This window comes from Lithobates pipiens, unplaced genomic scaffold, assembly GCF_037356315.1.
Source record: "Lithobates pipiens isolate NorthernLeopardFrog02 unplaced genomic scaffold, aLitPip1_a1.2 Scaffold_18, whole genome shotgun sequence".
Lineage (NCBI taxonomy): Eukaryota > Metazoa > Chordata > Amphibia > Anura > Ranidae > Lithobates > Lithobates pipiens.
Window position 1 is genome coordinate 492,372,476 of NW_027507758.1, and position 17,946 is coordinate 492,390,421.

Genomic DNA, 17,946 nt, shown 5'->3' on the forward strand with positions numbered 1-17,946 from the left:
CAGGTCATAATTGGTTCCACTTCTTGTACCAGGGACAGGCTTCGGGTACCCCCTTGTTTCCTTATGTAGGCCACTGCTGTCATGTTGTCTAATCTGAGTAATACGGGTGCCCCTGTTGTCATATGGCAAAACGCCAGAAGAGCCTGGAACCCTGCCTGTAGCTCTAGGATGTTCGACACTGTTCCTCAAGAAGGAAAATTCCAAAAGCCCTGAGCCACCTCTGCTAGACAATGAGCACCCCAACCTCTGTTGCTGGCTTCTGTCGTTATTGTGACCCACATGATGGGAAGGATGGAGTGACAGTTGCATAGGTTTTCCCATTGAAGCCACCAGTGGAGGGAACCCCTCATGGCCAGAGTAATGCGAATACGTTAGACTTTTTTGCCCAACCACTGATGAAGAAAACCCTTCTGGAAGGGCCGCATCCTCCACTGTGCCCACTTTACCATCGGTATCGTTGCCACATTGGTGCCGATGATCTTCAGACACTGGAGGGCATGGAGATGAGAAGAGGAGAGAGCCAGGCAAATACAGTCTTAAACTATTGTAATCTTCTCCTCGCGTAGGGAGATGATGCCTCGCACCGTTTCGAAGTGAGCTCTAGGTTCAGGAGCCACCTGAAATACTGGAGAGTGGAGATGACCTGACCTCTGTGTTCTAGGAGACGATCTCTGTCTTGAGCTAGCAGGAGGAGATCGTCTAGGTAAGGATGGAGACGGATCCCTATGGTTGTCAATAGAGCCACAACAGCCAACAAGACCTTTGAGAAGACACGTGGAGATGTCAACAGCCTGAAGGTAAGGCAGGTGAATTGTAAATGAAGTTGGCCTATGGAAAACCGGAGAAACTGTTGAAAATCTGCTGCCACTGGAACATGGAAATAAGCGTCCTTGAGGTCTATAGAGACTAGACAGTCTCCTGGTTGGACTGACTGCTGGATTGTGGACAGCATCTCCATTTTGAACCTTTCTTTCCTGATGAAACAGATCAGATGGGTCAGATCTATGACGGGCCTCCATGCACCATTTATTTGCACCATAAAGAGAGGAGAGTACATCCCCATGCCTCGCTGGTTGGGACAGGAATAGCAGTGCCTTGTTCCAATAAAGATTTTACGTAGGCTGATAGGATCTGCCTTTTTTCTTCTGGGGCCAGAAGAGATGTAGGAACACACCTGAGCCTGGGAATGCTGTTGAAGGTCCAGGCATGACCTGAAGAGACCATTCTGATGGTCCAGAAGTCTTGCCTTCCAAGATCTGGAGAACTCATGGCCTGGCCTGTAACTACGTGCTTCCCTGGCACGCTCTTGGTTCTGTTTCCTTGGAAATGATCTTCTCTGGCCTAGCAAACGCCGGTCCTGAGAGAGGAACTCCGACTTGCCTCCGGTGGCACGGGTTATGGTTATCCAATTTGTTGCCAAAAAGGGACGACCCATCAAAAGGAATTTAGCCCCACACTTGTTTAGATGCCAAGGGCGGAGCCACAGGGCATGCTTGGCGGTGACTGCTGAAAGCATAACCCGAGCCACCAGATAGATGATATCAATGAAAACCTCCCCCAGGAAAGCCAATGCCAATCTCAACTCCTGGATGGGCTAATTCTTGGCCTTGAGACATTGCTAAATGTCTCTTCCACATTGTCCGTCCAAATTTCCATGGCTTTTTACATTGCAGCCAGAGCCAAGGCTGGCTTACAGGCCATACCTGCAGTAAGATAGACCCATTTTAGGTCAGAGTCTATCCGCCTATCCAAGGCGTCCCTGAAAGAGACCGTATCTTCCAGAGGAAGGGTCACATGTCTGACCAGCCTCATCATGGCTGCATCCACCAGAGTAGCTGATTCCATTTGCTTAACCTCTTCTTCTTTGAAGGGATAAAGCCTCAGTTCCTTTGAGAGCATAGAGTTCTTTTTCTCCTCCTTGCCCCACTCGTCCATGATGACTTCACTCAGCTCAGAAAGAAATGGGAAGTTGACACATTCCTTTTTCATTTGCTTGAAGCTGCCATGGGCTCTTCCCAGTTAAAAGTTTTTCGGATAGCTTTAACCATAGGAAACAGCAGGGCAAAGTCTAATCCAGTGCAAGGATCTTTCCCCTCTGATTCGCTATCCAAGGCAACCGCAGATGGGAGACATGGCAAAGAGGACTCCCATGTGTCCTGAACCTGTGTCTCCCTCACTGGTAAGCGTGGAGGCTCTGTGGGACTGGCTGGCCTCCATCTCTCTCAGACTCTCCATAAAAACCCTCTCGATCAGAGACTTTAGTTGCTGGTCCGTGCCACCTCTTTCACCTGTTGCTTTGGCATAGCAGAGGTCACATAGGGATTTGCCCACAGGAACTTGCGACCCACACCCACAGCAAACACATTCAGCTGTACGGCTAGAGTGAGCCATGGAAGGGCAAGATGGGTCCAGGCTATGCCCGTGGTGTCTAGATCTGGAAGAGGAGCGCTGGAAATGAGACTTTGGAGAGTCACTTCCTTTGCATGAGCTGCGCTGCTGGTCGGACCTAGAGGGGCTGACAGAAAAGAAACAAGAAAACATCTGTGTTAGGGGGACAACGCTAATTATGTCCTCCACCTACCCCCCAGCTGGTGACATCCAGGGAAGACCCCCTACCATATAGCTGCTGCAAGAGGGCTGGCCACAGGCAGGCGGAGATGTATCCATAGTCCTGGAGGATTCCGTCGGGGCTTGAAAAGAAGGCATCCAAGTCAGCACAAAAGCACCTCTACAGGCTGCATCACCTGTCCCCTTGAACCCCCTAACCTGGCAAAAATGAACAGGGGCTAGGGGAAGTTGCCGCAATAAGCCCACAAGCATTCCCAAAGCTTGCACGCTTGTTTAAAAAGGGCACACACAGGGAAAAAACAAAGGCATAGACAATACAGTGACACAAATAGTGCTGCCATAAAATGGAACAAACTCAATAACTGGTACCTCACACCAACCAAACTTGGCCGTATATACACAACTACAACCAATCTTTGTTGGAGAAATTGTGGATCACCAAGCACCCCACTCCACATATTGTGGGACTGCCCAATCATAACCATGCTATGGTCTATGCTTTCCAAACTCCTCTACATTCTACCGCTTCCTGTTTCCCTAACTTCACAAATGGTGCTGTTGGACCTTGACATGGAACTTTGGCCTCGATCTTCACACACTGTTATCTCCCATGTACTTATCGCTACACGCTTAGCCATTGCCAAGAACTGGAAATCCCTTCATCCCCCCTCCAGCTCAGAAATAACTACTCTCCTGAAAAACCACTGCCTGAATTCATGCATGCCAAAGCCCACCTACAACTTCCTAGATTCCAAACAAACTGGGACCTTTGGCTTAAACACCCTAAATGCATACCCCCTATGAACGAACTCCCACACAACTGACACCCCTACCATGTAAGCATCCAAATGATATAATCTTGTTCACATGTTTTCCTCCTCTCAGCACAATGTTTACCGTTATCGTTACTTACTAAGGCTCACATGTGTACTACGCTACTTCCACTAAGCCTATATAGACCTTCCACTGCTATGCTGAATTGATTACTACCTATATATTTCTATGTAAATTAGTGTTCGCTTGTAACTTCCTCAATATGTATACTCACAATAAACTTGAGTTAAAAAAAAAATGGAACATACTCACCGCTCCTGCCACGATCGTCACTGGACTGAGGTAAGATGCATGAGCCAGACTTGTAGGGGGATAGGGCCATCTGCTAGTAGCAAGGCTGACTGGCCAATGTGCTGCTTGCCTGCCAGTGGCTAGGCCTGTAGCATCTTCCGGAGCCTCTTCTATATGCCCACTCCATACCCTGCTAGTAGCTAGGGCTTTTCCACTTCTACAGGGTCAAAGCTCGGTCGGTCCTGATCGTAGGAGGAAAAATCTTTGGGTAGGAAGAAATGAAGGAAAATGTCTTTTATAATGACTGTATATGACAGTATATATATGCAAAAAAAAAAAAGGAATGTCTTTTATAATAACTGTATATGGCAATATATAAAAAGAGAAAAACCCTTCTTGGGAGATCAGGGTAAATTACTAGGAGTGTAGCCGGATGGCCGCTAAGCCTAGAGCCACCGTGCAACGAAGACGATTGCCTAATTCTTACTTGTATCTTCAAATGAGGAATCTCAGACCAACAACCTTTTTATTTTTTATTAAAAGTGAGCAGCTACAGTTTTTGTAGTATTTGTTTTTTTCAAAAAGGCTAAAGAACTGCTTTACATAATTTCATCAGACTGCATTTCTGAAAAGTGTTCTGAAACGCACATCTTTTTTTCACAGTTGAAAATCTAGATACACAGTTTTTAAAAAATACTGCTTTTTCTTTTTTTTTTTTTGCATGCATGCATGCTTGCGGTGATTAAGCTGGACTTACATGGTTGTATTTTTGTTTGAGCATTCATAGAGAAATGGTTCCTCAGAACATTGACCTGCTATTTGAACAGAATCCCCGATGTATTAAACAGGTTTCATTACAATATTTATAACTTTTTCCAGAATGAAAACTGCATTTTCCGCATATACATGATCGGACTTTCCACCAACAAATCCGTGGATTTTCAAAGGTTGTTGGCTCAAACTTGTCTTGCATACACATGGTCACACAAATGTTGGAAAACAATTAGGAATGTAGTGGCTTACTAGATGTACTACGTGGTTTTTCAGCACTTTAGCACCACCCTTTGGGCTCCTTCTGCTAATTTAGTGTTAGTAGAAGTTTGGTGAGTGTTGATTCGCGCTTTTCTTTTTTGCGTTTTTTTTTATTTTGCGCTATTATTATTATTATTCTTGATATCACTTGAAAAAAAAAAGCCTTTGAAAATTTGTTTGCAATAAATCAATCAGTAACACCAGCAAAGCAGCTTCATTATTATCCCAGTAAAGAAGAAGAGAATTGTGTGCTGCATTTGGAGATTTCCTAATTTGCCACGTCACAAATGTTAATTCTCCATTATGAACGCTAGTTTACAAGACCAGCCGCTTCTGCTTCTGAGCATGCGTGGACTTTTGTGCAACGGACTTGTTTACACACAATCGGACTTTCCGACAACAAAGTTTTGTTGGCGGAAAATTTGAGAACCTGCTAGCAAACATTTGTTGGCGGAAAGTCCGACAGCAAATGTTCGATGGAGCATACACATGGTCAGACTTTCCGACGACAAGCTCACATCCAACATTTCCCGTCAGAAAATCAAGAGTTTGTTCATTCAAATTTTTTTTTTCCATCTTGCTCCTTTGACTTTTCTCATCACTATAGTTGAGAATGAACATCAATTTGACACCTCTAACCATTGGAAAATCATTCCGAAGACATTTGATTTTCAAGCAAAATGTTATTGCTGTATGGTCAACTTTAGGCTATAGAGATGCCTGGAGAGGAAGCTGTCATATATAGTAGTGGAAGAAAAAAGGGGACCCCCCCCATGGCTCTTCCCGGGCCTCCTGTCGGACCGGAAGGCCAGATCGAAAATCCGGTGGCTAGTGACAGACTGGAATGAAGCCGGAAAGGGCTTGGTTCCAGTCTCCTGGATGTAAACACTGAAGCGGCGTCACAACGTCACTTCCTGTTTACTCGGCTGCCAATGGCACCGGTTTTTAAAAAATATACAGTATTTAGATACACCGTTTTCAGTGATCTGAATGCTTTGTACCTGTCACCACCATTACTGTCACAAGGGATGTTACATTCCTTGTGACATCAATAAAATTGATCAATTAAAAAAAAAAAAAAAACACAATTTAATAATATAAACATTTATAAAATAAATAAGAAAATTATTTTTTTTCAAAGCGCCCCGTCACCGCAAGCTTGCGCAGCAACGAAAACGCATACGGAAATTGCGCCCTGCATATGTAAACGCTGTTCAAATCACACATGTGAGGTATCACCACGATCGAGTGAGAGCAATAATTATACCATTAGACCTCCTCTGTAACTCTAACCTGGTAACCTTTAAAAAAATTGTCGCCTATGGAGATTTTTAGGTACCAACTTTTGTCGCCATTCCAAGAGTGCGTGCAATTATAAAGCGCGACATGTTTGGTATCTATTTACTCGATGTAACATCATCTTTCACATTATACAAGAAAATTGGGATAACTATACTGTTTTGTTTTTTGAAAATTCATGAAAGTGTCCCTTTTCCCAAAAAGTTGAGTTTAAATCACCGCTGCACAAATACCGTGTGACATAAAATATTGCAACGATCAACATTTTATTATATTATATTTATTCATTCTCTGCTAAAAAATACCGGTATATATAATGTTTGGGGGTTCTAAGTAATTTTGTAGCAAAAAATAGTGATTTTAACATGTAAACACCAAATGTCAGAAATAGGCTTGATCATGAAAGGGTTAAACTGAAGCAGGTCGGCTCTTTCCCGCAAATTGCCGTAGCTGTACTTTGGCCCTCTAAAACAACTATAGCAGCAGGGACCAGATGCACGTGGCTGGCGGACGCGATGTCTGCTGGCCACGCACAATCGTGGGCACGAGAGCCAGAATGGGGATGTGTGTGTCTAACCCCTCCCCTCAGTACAGACACTCCTCTTCCTCAGTATAGACATCCCCCTCTATCAGTATAGACCCCCCTCCCTCAACATGTACACCCCCTCCATCAGCATAGACACCCCTCAGTGCAGACCCCCCCCTCCATCAGCATAGACCCCCCCAGTGCAGACCCCCTCCATCAGCATAGACCCCCCTCAGTGCAGACCCCACCTCCATCAGCATAGAACCCCCTCAATGCAGATATTATCCATAAGCTAGGCCCCCTTCAGTGCAGAACCCCTCAGTGCAGACCCCCCTCCATCAGCATAGACTCCCCTCTCAGTGCAGACCCCCCTCCATCAGCATAGACCTCCCTATGTGCAGACCACCCTCTCCACTTGTGCTAGTAGTCCCCCCTTCCATAGCTCCCCCAGCAGTGGCATGTCCCTCCTCAGACTCCCTCCTCCTGTGTACATATAGTGTGGGAGGAGCTGCAGGGCAGAGGGCTGGAGGGGCAGAGTACCGATCTGAGCCGAGAGCCACCTGAGAGCCGGAGAAACCTATTTCGGCAATTTGCACAACTCCGGATAGACAGAGATCAGTGGGGTATGTGGATCGTGCGATGCCGCTGCCCACAGGTGTCCCCCCTCTGGTGGGTGTTACCTGGGTGTGGCCCACCCGCCCCCCCCAGCAACGCCACTGCTTTCCCTACCAGTGATGCTTACACAGTAATCAGTGTGTTTTTATAGCACTGATCGCTGTATAAATGTCAATGGTCCCAAAAATGTGTCAAAAGTGTCCAATCTGTCCGACGCAATGTCGCAGTCCCACTAAAAATGGCAGATAGCCGCTATTTCTAGTAAAAAATGAATAATAATAAAAATGCCATAAATCTATTCCCTATTTTGTAGACGCTATAACTTTTGCGCAAACCAATCAATAAGTGCTTATTGTGATTTTTTTTTTTACCAAAAATATGTATAAGAATATATATTGGCCTAAACTGATGAAGACATTTTTTTTTTAATTTTTTTGGGGGATATTTATTATAGCAAAAAGTATAAAATATTGTTTTTTTTTCTAAATTGCCGCTATTTTTTTTGTTTATAGCACAAAAAATTTAAATCGCAAAAGTTCTCAAATACCACCAAAAGAAATCTCTATTTATGTGAAAAAACCGACATCAATTTTGTTTGGGTACAACGTCGCACGACTGCGTAATTGTCAGTTAAATTGATGCAGTGCTGTATCGCAAAAGATGGCCTAATGCCGCGTACACATGATCGCACATTCCGACAACAAAATCCATGGGATTTTTTCCGACGGATGAAGGCTCAAATTTGTCTTGCATACACACAGTCACACAATGTTGTCGGGAAATTCCGAAGGCCAAGAACGCGGTGACGTAAGACAAGCCGAGAAAATTGAAGTTCTATAGCCAGGGAGACTCTTCTGCTTGATTCCGAGTATGCATGGAACATTGTGCGTTGGAATTGGGTGCACATGATCGGAATTTCCGACAACAGATTTTGTTGTTGGGAAACTTGAGATCCAGATCTCAAATTTTGTGTGTTGGAAATTCCATTAGAAAATGTCTGATTGAGCCTACACATGGTTGGAATTTCCGACAAAAAGCTCCCATCGAACATTTTCCGTTGGAAAATTCGACCGTGTGTATGCAGCATAAGGGGGGAAATCTCCTGGGGCTGAAGTGGGGTATTTTTTCCATTCCAATCTTTCTACATATGCTCAATTCACAAATCTCTTTTCAAAAGAGTCACTTTTATTTTCAGCCATATGAGTTCATTGAGATTTAAAAAACTACAGTCAGATAGATAAAATAGAAACTACCTATCCTGGTGTTAAAGTTTTGGAAATTCAGCTAAACTCTGTAGATTTACAAGGATCCTAATGCAGCTGTATTATTATTAGGGACTCAACTTCAGGAAGGAAAAGGTGTTTCCCATTTTCACATATTTCCTCCCTGGCTGGAATGTCATGCATGTGAAAAACAAGATTTCAGCAACAGGCACTGTAGAGTCATCCAAACCAGATTTCACTATTGTGCTATTAACTGCAAGGATACACATGTACAGCGCTGAATTTTCTAGCAACTGTGGTTAATTACAGAATGTAGTTACCAACAGTGGAATGTAAACTGGCTAAGTGCCCTAATGTGCATGAACACTTCTGTGGTCAAGGCAATACACATAAACAATTTCATAAGCCGGTGTCTTTAATTTAGTTTTGGTGGTAATAATGTTTTGCTCTAATGCCCTGTACACACGGTCGGACTTTCCGACGGAAAATGTGTGATCGGATCGCGTCGTCGGAAAATCCAATCGTGTGTGGGCTCCATCAGACTTTTTCCATCGAGGGCATGTGGCCTGGTACAGTTCAGGATGGGGGGTGCTCTCTTGGTCCCCCTTTTTCCTGTGGTCTGCCAGGTTGCATGCTCGGATAAGGGTCCGGTATGGATTTTGGGAGGGACCCTCACGCCATTTAAAAAAAAAAAATTGGCACGGGGTACCCCTTAAAATCCATACCAGACCTGAAGAGCCTGGTATGGATTTTTTTTGGGGGGGGGGGGGGGACACCATATTTTTTTTACATTTTGCCATGGATTTCCCCTTAAAATTTATACCAGACCCAAAGTGCCTGGTATGGGGGGGGGGGAATGCTGTTTTTTTTTCAGAATTCTGTCATAGGGCTCCCCTTAACTACTTCAATACATTAAAATATATATTGTACACTGCACTATATACCCTGCACTGTATTATATTTACTACACTGACTGCATTATATACTCTGAACTGCAGTGTATATACTAATACAGACTGCACTATATAATTAGGCCTTAGGTGTTGGTGGTGCCAGAACACTGTAACCCCTCACAGTTGCTCTTGTTGGGCACAGGAACGGGACCTGCTGTTAAATATAATTAAAAAAATTGTAATTACATGCCCCTGTTAAATAGGGGCAGAAAAACTGGGCCTTGGTTGGTGGTGGTGCCCTAAACCAAAAATATTGGAAGCTAGCATCATCATGACTGAGGAGGAATAGGATAGGCAGCATAGGGAGTCCTCAAGGGATCCCAGATCCATAGCAAATTCAATCAGTTACATCAGCATCAGGTGCTTGATAGCTGCTGATCCAGGACTGATTCATTTTTATAAATGTGAGCCTATAAACTGAGTCTGTGGAAAGCCACACTTTTTGATCCATTACAAACCCTCCAGCGTTCAGAAAGCATGCCGGATGCAGGACAGGCCAGTAGCTTGATTAAATATTTAGAAAGTTCTGGCCTGTGGTCCATCCTCAAGACCCAGTAACCCAGTGGATGTTCTGTTGGAAAGGTCGCCAAGTCTACTCTTGCCCCTAGATATTCCTGCACCATATCATGCAGACACTGGCGATGGTTGCTGGGACCTTGGCACCGAGGACTGAAAAATTGTTTAAAGGCATCGGTCAGCCAGCCACCTTCTCCACCACTTTCTCTACCTCCCAGGGTCTGGAAATGCGTTACACAAACTTTTCTTCAAGGCTTTCTGAAGATGTTTAATTCTCTGCTCCCTCTGCGAAGGCAGGACGAGTTCTGCAACCTTACCCTTGTAACATGGATCAAGAAGGGTTGCCAGCCAGTAATGATCCCTCTCCTTGATACCATGAATCCTAGGGTCCTTTCGCAGGCTTTGCAGAATCAGGGTGGCCATGCAGCACAAGTTTGCAGTGGCATTCGATTCTGAGTCCTCTGGGTCACTAAGGATCACATTATCTGTACACATACCAAGTACAACTGCTTGGGTTTCTGGGGACTAAAAACCATCCCTTGAAGACTGCTGCGTGTTATCCTCGACATCCATGCTGACACAATCCTCCTCCTCCTCCTCTTTTTTCTGTGTGTTTGGTGGACCCGCAGGAATGCTATCTGCAAAAAGGGAGCCTTGGAAGGAAAGGAAGTCCTCCTCTTCTTCCCGCTGTTCTGCCTCAAGTGCCCTGTTCATGATACCACGAAGCCTGTGAGCTAGCAGGAAGACTAGAGGGACAGTGTCACTTATGTATGCATTGTCGCTGCTCACCATCCTTGTGGCCTCCTCAAATGGTAACAGGACAGCACATGCATCCTTGATAAGTAGCCACTGGTATGGCTAAAAGAAGCCAAGCTCCCCTGACCCCATCCTGGTGCCATACTTGCATAGGTACTCATTGATGGCCCTCTGCTGTGTGTGCAGCTGCTGCAGCATTGCCAGTGTTGAGTTCCACCTGGTGGGCATGTCACAAATGAGGCGGTTGGTGGGCATGTTGCTTTTCTGGCCTGCCTCAGGAGATGTTGTAAGCCTGGGTACCTGGTCAAGAAACGCTGCACCACCAAATTCAGGACGTGTACCGAACATGTAACATGGGTCAAGTGTCCCTGTCAGAGGGCGGAGAGAAAGTTGCTCCTGAATGCTCCATTGGAGATTTATCCTGTATACCAGACTCCCTAGACATTGATCTAAGTGTCCGTTGGACTATCATCAGCCTGCTTTGATAGCACTGAAACACTGCAATAACTGGAATCCTACAGAAAAATCACAGATGAGAAACCATTTGCTGAGGAATTGTATGCATTGTGCATACACTGAGAGATTGATCTCCACATAAGATTAGTGGAGATCTCTGCGTTACCAGCTGGATCCGTGCTAACCACTACTGATTGAAAAATCATCATTGTATCAACTGTATATGGGAGTTTACTTGGACGCTTCGGGAAACCCAGCATGTGGTCACATTGAATATACCTGTGAATAAATCTGTGGCTTTGAGACAATATTACCTGGATTTACAGTGTCTAGGGACTTACATTAAGTTACTGGTATGTGGATATATATCTCTGTTTCCATCATTGCACTTTAACACCGGGATGAGAACAACAGGGACTAATTTATATTGGAGAATCAATACACCTGTCCGTGAGGGAGTCTTCCTAAGCCCTTGTACATACAGTCGGAGATTCCAACAACCAAATCCGTTGGATATTGTCCATCGGATTTTGTCCGACAGATTTTGTCCGAAACTGTTGCATACACACGGTCGGACAAAGTTGTCGGAAAATCCGACGTGATGACGTTATTTCGTTACGAAGGGACTACGTTCACGCTAGTAGCCAATAGCTTTGCTGTAGGAATTTGATCTGAGCATGCGTGGCACTTTGTCCAATCGGAATTCTCTACACATGATCGGAGTATGTCCGATCGCAGCATTTTGTCGGAAAATTTTACCAACAAGTTGGAAAACTTGGTCCGTCGTATACTCCGACGGAAACAGTCCAATGTAGACCACACACAGTCAGAATATCCGACAAAACGGTCTGATCGGACACATTCCGTCGGAATCTCTGACCGTGTGTACAAGACATAACAGTTTTTGGATGAACATTTACTTTTTCTGTGACCAATAAACTTGTGTTTTTACTTAGCCCCACTGACTGACTGACCGGGGATACCAACAAGCAACATGGGTGCACCAGAATAGGGTGGATCGTGCATCATTCCAATATGGAATAGTGTAACTATTATCCGTGCTTTACGTAAACACACTGGTCATTTTAGGAAACATATGCTGGTCATTCCTATATATGTGGCTTGGGGTATTTTTACTCGTATTATAGGGGGTGCTTTTTACCTAGGGGAGGGAGGGGTCTGTGGACCGCTGCATTTACCTATTTTCTCCCTAATTTTGGGAGATAGTCATACTAGTCATACATTTATATAGGTTATCTGTTCTTATTTAATGTAGGGAAGTATGGAACACTGGAGAATTTGTTTATAATTCCTTTTTGTCCTATATATAGGGGATAGGCAGGATTTTTGGCTTGTTGTGTTTTTTTTTGTATGTTGCTCTTTTAAGCAATAAATTAAATTGTAGTTAACTCTTTAGGGTGTGCATATATCTTTTCTTTTTTTTTTGGGGATTTAGTGTTATTACACCCCCGATAGATAATTGGTGAGTACTACTAGTATATGAACTTAGGCAGGAATCCCATTTGTCTCTATTTGTGTTTATAAAGAAATATCCCAAGTTTTGAACATCTCACGGAGCACTGTTCAATCCATCATCCGAAAATGGAAAGGCACTGTAGGTGTGAACCAGGCCTTAAACCAATTTTACACTTACTAAAACCAGTTATGAATAACTTGCAAATTATAGAGGGCCAACACTTCCATAGGATAACACAACATAAGCACAATATCATCAGTTGAAGTACAATGCATCAAATTAGGCAGCCAATTGAAAATGAATGTGCTGTGACACACTTCAACATCCAAATACTGCAGAGCTATTTTGTTTTTTATGCCCACCGAAGAGAACAGGGGAGTAAAATACGACACTAATAGTAATTCACAGCTTTGGTATCAGTGGCTGCAATAATAACCCCCAAAATCGATGTTGTTGACTATAATATGGGGAGTCTGGGAGTCTTTATTGATCTCTCAAACACAAGCAAACAAAAATAGCTTTCTTCAGCAAAAGTAAGAGGTAAATAGTCCAAAACTCTGTTATAATTAATCCAACATAATGGCTCACTGCCAGTATAACAGTCCCATGCTTCTGTTTAGGTTTTGCGTCTGCTTCAGGGGTAGAAAAAAGACCACCGGAGCTCAGCAAACAAGTATCTTAGTTGCCACAGTCCACACTTTTTCACTGCTGTGAACTACTCCACTCCACCCCACCAACAAGTGCTGTCTCCTTCCTGCTCCTTTCTAGGCCTCTCCTGTAGGTGGGCTAACCTCTTCAGGACCAAAATCCCTGTAATCAGGATTGGAGGCTCTTTTCCAACCAAGGTCTCACCCAGCCTCGAATCTCAAAATGGTTCTGAAATGAGGACTTACCATCATGAGATCACTGTAAGCCAGTCCTCTCCTCTTCAACTGGACTACTCCAGAATCCTTCACCATGCATGGGTGAGAACTAAAAGAACTAAAAATGTATTTACATCACCCCACCTTAAAAGGACCACAACCAAATAGTGGGGACAGTTATCTCCTGTCCAGAACCCATCCCTAGCCTCCTGTACATGACCACAACAATAACCCCCAGAGTGGCGTCTGCAGTAATAACCCATACATTGATGGTCAGTGGCAGTGTTATTTCAAGCCCTCTTCATTGGTGGTTAGTGGCAATGTTTTAACACCTTTAACCCTCTCCCTTTATCAATGGTCAGTGGAAGTGCTATTCACTGCTTGGAAGGGCTTGGAACGCACACCATATCGATGGTACAGAGTGGAAACACTTCACCCATCGAATCAGTTTTTTGAAGGCGAGCAGCCCCAGTGCCGGGTCGGGCACATGACAATGTAAGGAGCCATTTGGCTATGTCTTTTAAACACTTTTTTTAATAAATACAGTATTAGCTATGGATGTCTTTTGCTCTTTCCTATATACCGTTTGAGACTGTGAAGGGGGATATGTTGTCTTATGCACCCATGTCAGCATTCATGTGAACAGGCCCTTGCCTGTACAGGCGTTGGTTGACTTACTTTTTAATTAAAATGGTCAAACGAATCTGGTAGGAATATAGTATATTCATTTCATGATTGGGTGTCGTTGCATTGAGTTCTTTGGTGGAGGTATATGCAATCTCTTTGGAATCATCTTTATCACATCCTGCAAGATTTCTTGTACTGGTGGATTTGGGATCACTTATCAAAGGAGCTGTATTGGCATATTGATGGGACTTTGTGTGATTGGAAAATTATAAGTAATCTTTGAAGGAATTATTTATATGTCACTTGATCACGAGTGGGAACATTTGATTATTGCTTTCACATATTTTCATATATTGTTTTATATTTTGGTTGATTGTGTATTTTTTCTTTATGGTTGAGTAGATAAGATTTACACTATTATATTTATTAACTAATTAGAGCGCTCCAAAATTATTTTCAATTCTCACCTCTTGCATTGATGGCCATCATCAGTGTTGTTACCCCCCACCTCACCCCACCACCCATTGGTCAGCGGCAGGATTATCTAACCACAACCACTCACTCACTAGATCACCCACTCCTGTGTTTTTCTTTCCCTGTTGATGTCAGGCCTGGACTATTTTTCTACTTTTAAGTGAAGATAACTTTGCTTGACAGTACTGTGTTAATTTCACTGTCAGGTACAGGAAAGCAGAGCGCCTCCCCCTACATTTCCTGCCTTTACTTTGTTTTCATATATAATCTGAAACTTTTAAGAGACTGAAACCATGATTCAGTACTTGATTTGCCCAAAAAAGCATTATGGTAACATAACATGTTGTTTTTAGCTTACACGCTAGTTTCAAGAAATTAGAGAATATACTGTACTGTATTGTCCATCGCTTTGTGTTCATTTGAAACTAACTTCCAGATAATACTTTATAATCAGTAACAGCAAACAGTTTCTTCCTTTTTGGATCAGAGTTTTACATAAATAAAAGCTGATTATTTTAAGCACCCCTGCCAGTGTTAAATGGTTTATCTCATCCTTGTAACTACAAAATAGCTTTTCTGTTGAAAAACAAGAGGCTTATTTGCCAGATCACCAGATAAATATAAAAGAAAAAAGCCTAAAAAAGTAAAGAACAAAGCCATCACATCTAAAAATTAGTAACGTGCACTATAATAAATGTTTGCTTTTTGGTTTAATACTGCTTTAATATCAACATTTTGTTGATGACCGTCATATTATCTAGTATGATTTGAGGACTTGATGATAATAAAATGTTTTATTTAACCACTTTCAGACAGGACCATTTTGCTGGCTTAAGACCAGACCACTTTTTGCGATTCGGCACTGCGTCGCTTTAACTGACAATTGCGCGGTCGTGCAACTTGGCTCCCAAACAAAATTGACGTCCTTTGTTTCCCACAATCAGAGCTTTCTTTTGGTGGTTTTTATTTTTTGCGCTATAAACAAAAATAGAGCGACAATTTTGAAAAAAACGCATTATTCTTTACTTTTTGTTATAATAAATATCCCCCAAAAATATCAAAAAAAACATTTTTTCCCTCAGTATAGGCCGATGCGTATTCTTCTACATATTTTTGGTAAAAAAATCGCAATAAGTGATTATTGATTGGTTTGCGCAAAAGTTAAGCGTTTACAAAATAGGGGATAGTTTTATGGCATTTTTTTATTTTTATTGTGACTGCGACATTATGGCGAACACATTGGACATTTTTGGGACCATTGTCATTTATACAGTAATCAGTGCTATACAAATGCAGTGATTCCTGTGTAAATTACACTGGCAGTGAAGGGGGTTAACCAGGGGGTGGCAGTGTAGGGGTTAAGTGTTACTATGGGCGTGTTACTAACTGTGGGGGGCTGGGCTTTGTGTTAGTGAACACTGATCTCTGCTCCAGTCACATGGAGCAGAGATCAGCGTCAATTGTTGCTAGGCAGAACGGGGAGATGCTGTTTACAATGGCATCTTCCCGTTCAGCCGCCCCGGGAGACGATCGTGGGTATCCCTGCGGTGATCGAGTCCGCGGGACCCGCAACCGGACTCATGGGGGTCCCGACCGGCGCGCACGCAATGGCAGGGCGGCATATAAAAATGGACGTACCTGTACGCCAATATGCCTGCCCGTGCCATTCTACTGACGTACATCTGCGCGCCGGTTGGAACTGGTTAATTTACCATTACATACTTGTATCTAAAAAGTCCTATTCTTTGTTGTAGGGTAAAGAAATACTATGAAAATTATTTTGGTATGCAAAGTATTTGATAACTTATTGTTGAATAAACTGATGCATACCATAATTTCCATGCATATCTGCTTGAAAGCAGATTGGAAATGAAATATACAAGAACACTTTAAATATATCTCTGGGATCTTTATCTAAAATAACAATCAGCTGACAGTTTTTACTTGTAGAGGACAGGGCAGTGTGATACGCATCTGTCGGTCCTTTCACACAGGCTGTCCGATCAGGTCCGCCTGTCAGTTTTTTAGTCAGACCTAATTGGACCATCCATTTACCCCTATGGAGCAGCGGTGACATGTCCGTTGACACCCGCTACTATCTGATCTGATCCTGTCCGCAAAATCCAGATGGATGGTGGTCCTATTTTCCATCCATCTGGTGGATTGGATCGGATATGATCGGATGAAAATGGACAGGCGGTCCGTTTTCAACAAATCTTTCCATAGAGGAGAGCGGGACTCTGTCCGTCTCTGATCTTCACCGTGAGCAGAGAAGGACCTGTCATCCTCCTGCTCAGTGGGGATCAGCAGGGCTATCAATCTAATGGAAGGGTTCTTACTGTTTGCTTTTTTCTTTTTTTATATTTAGTGCACAAAGTGGTGCTTCATTCATGTTTCCACACAGCAGTGTTTTGCTGTGACATGTAGTGCTATCCAGTGTGCTAATACATTTTTATGCAACAGCGTTGTGGTGTATATGGGGTACATAGAAAACGTTAGTTTTCTTTGTGCTCTTGTGGCGACTGCCATTTATCAAGTGCAGAAAGATTCCAGTTACCGCACATAGTTAAAGCATTTCAATTGTAATAAAACAAAAACAATTCTAAGCATTCTATCTTATAAAATGTAAAAAGAATAGCGATTAGCAACTGGTGAAGAAATACATACAGTTCTCTGGATAGTTAGAGATGTTAGCTGCGTAGTGGTCTGTCTTCATCTGCAAAGTGAAAGCAAAACTATGATATTGATGTAAAACAAACTCCACCTTCATCCTTAAATTAGGACTTTTTTTTTAAACCAAGATTAGACTTTGTATAAACTAACTTATGAAACTAGAGGTTGCTCAAAAAAAAATTGATAAGGTATGGGTACCATGGGTGGCAATGCATCAAACCATTTTCAAAGTAAAAAAATACTACAAGTTTTGCTTTATTTTTTGTCAATGCAGGAAATAAGAACAGACACTCTAGGATGTTTGCATTGTTTATTGCTGTTCTTCATACGGCTGTACATCACACAGGTTTGGGAGAATGCAGCACATGCATAGACAATATTCTATTTACTGTGCAAAGGATGCTACAACAGTTAAAAAAGCGGTATTAAACCCAAATCCAAAAATGTAAAAAAAAAAATAAATAAATTAGGAGCCAGCTGTCTTTAATGCAGTCATATTTTAGCTTTAAAGTGATAGTAAAGTCTCATGTTTTTTTCTATTAAAATAACAAACATGTCATACTTACCTGCCCTGTGCAGTGGTTTTGCACAGAGCAGTCCCAATCCTCCTCTTCTCAGGTCCTTGGCTGGAGCTCCTGGCCCCTCCTTCCTGTTGAGTGCCCCCACAGTAAGCAGCTTGTTATAGAGGCACCCGAGCCAAGCTGCAGCTCCGTGTATCCATCAGTGTATCCATTCAGACACAGAGCTGCGGTTTCGCCCACTTTGTCTCAGCCAATCAGGTGGGAGAGTCCCGGATGGCTGAGGCACTTGTGGACTTCGCTGA

General features: G+C 43.0%; 1 protein-coding gene across 2 annotated transcripts in view; it reads right to left on the minus strand.

Annotated features, from left to right (window-relative positions):
- Positions 1 to 17,186, minus strand: part of LOC143988769 (apolipoprotein L3-like) — a 30,081-nt gene extending 12,895 nt beyond the window's left edge. Inside the window, exons 1-2 of one of the 2 annotated variants that reach the window (XM_077488603.1) lie at positions 17,118 to 17,174; positions 3,655 to 3,895 (exon numbers count right to left, since the gene is read on the minus strand). The gene's annotated coding sequence lies outside the window, so the exon portion shown is untranslated. Of the gene's footprint in view, positions 1 to 3,654; positions 3,896 to 17,117 lie in introns of both variants that reach the window. The other variant, XM_077488602.1, reaches the window with a different exon arrangement.
- Between the last annotated feature and the right edge of the window lie 760 nt (positions 17,187 to 17,946).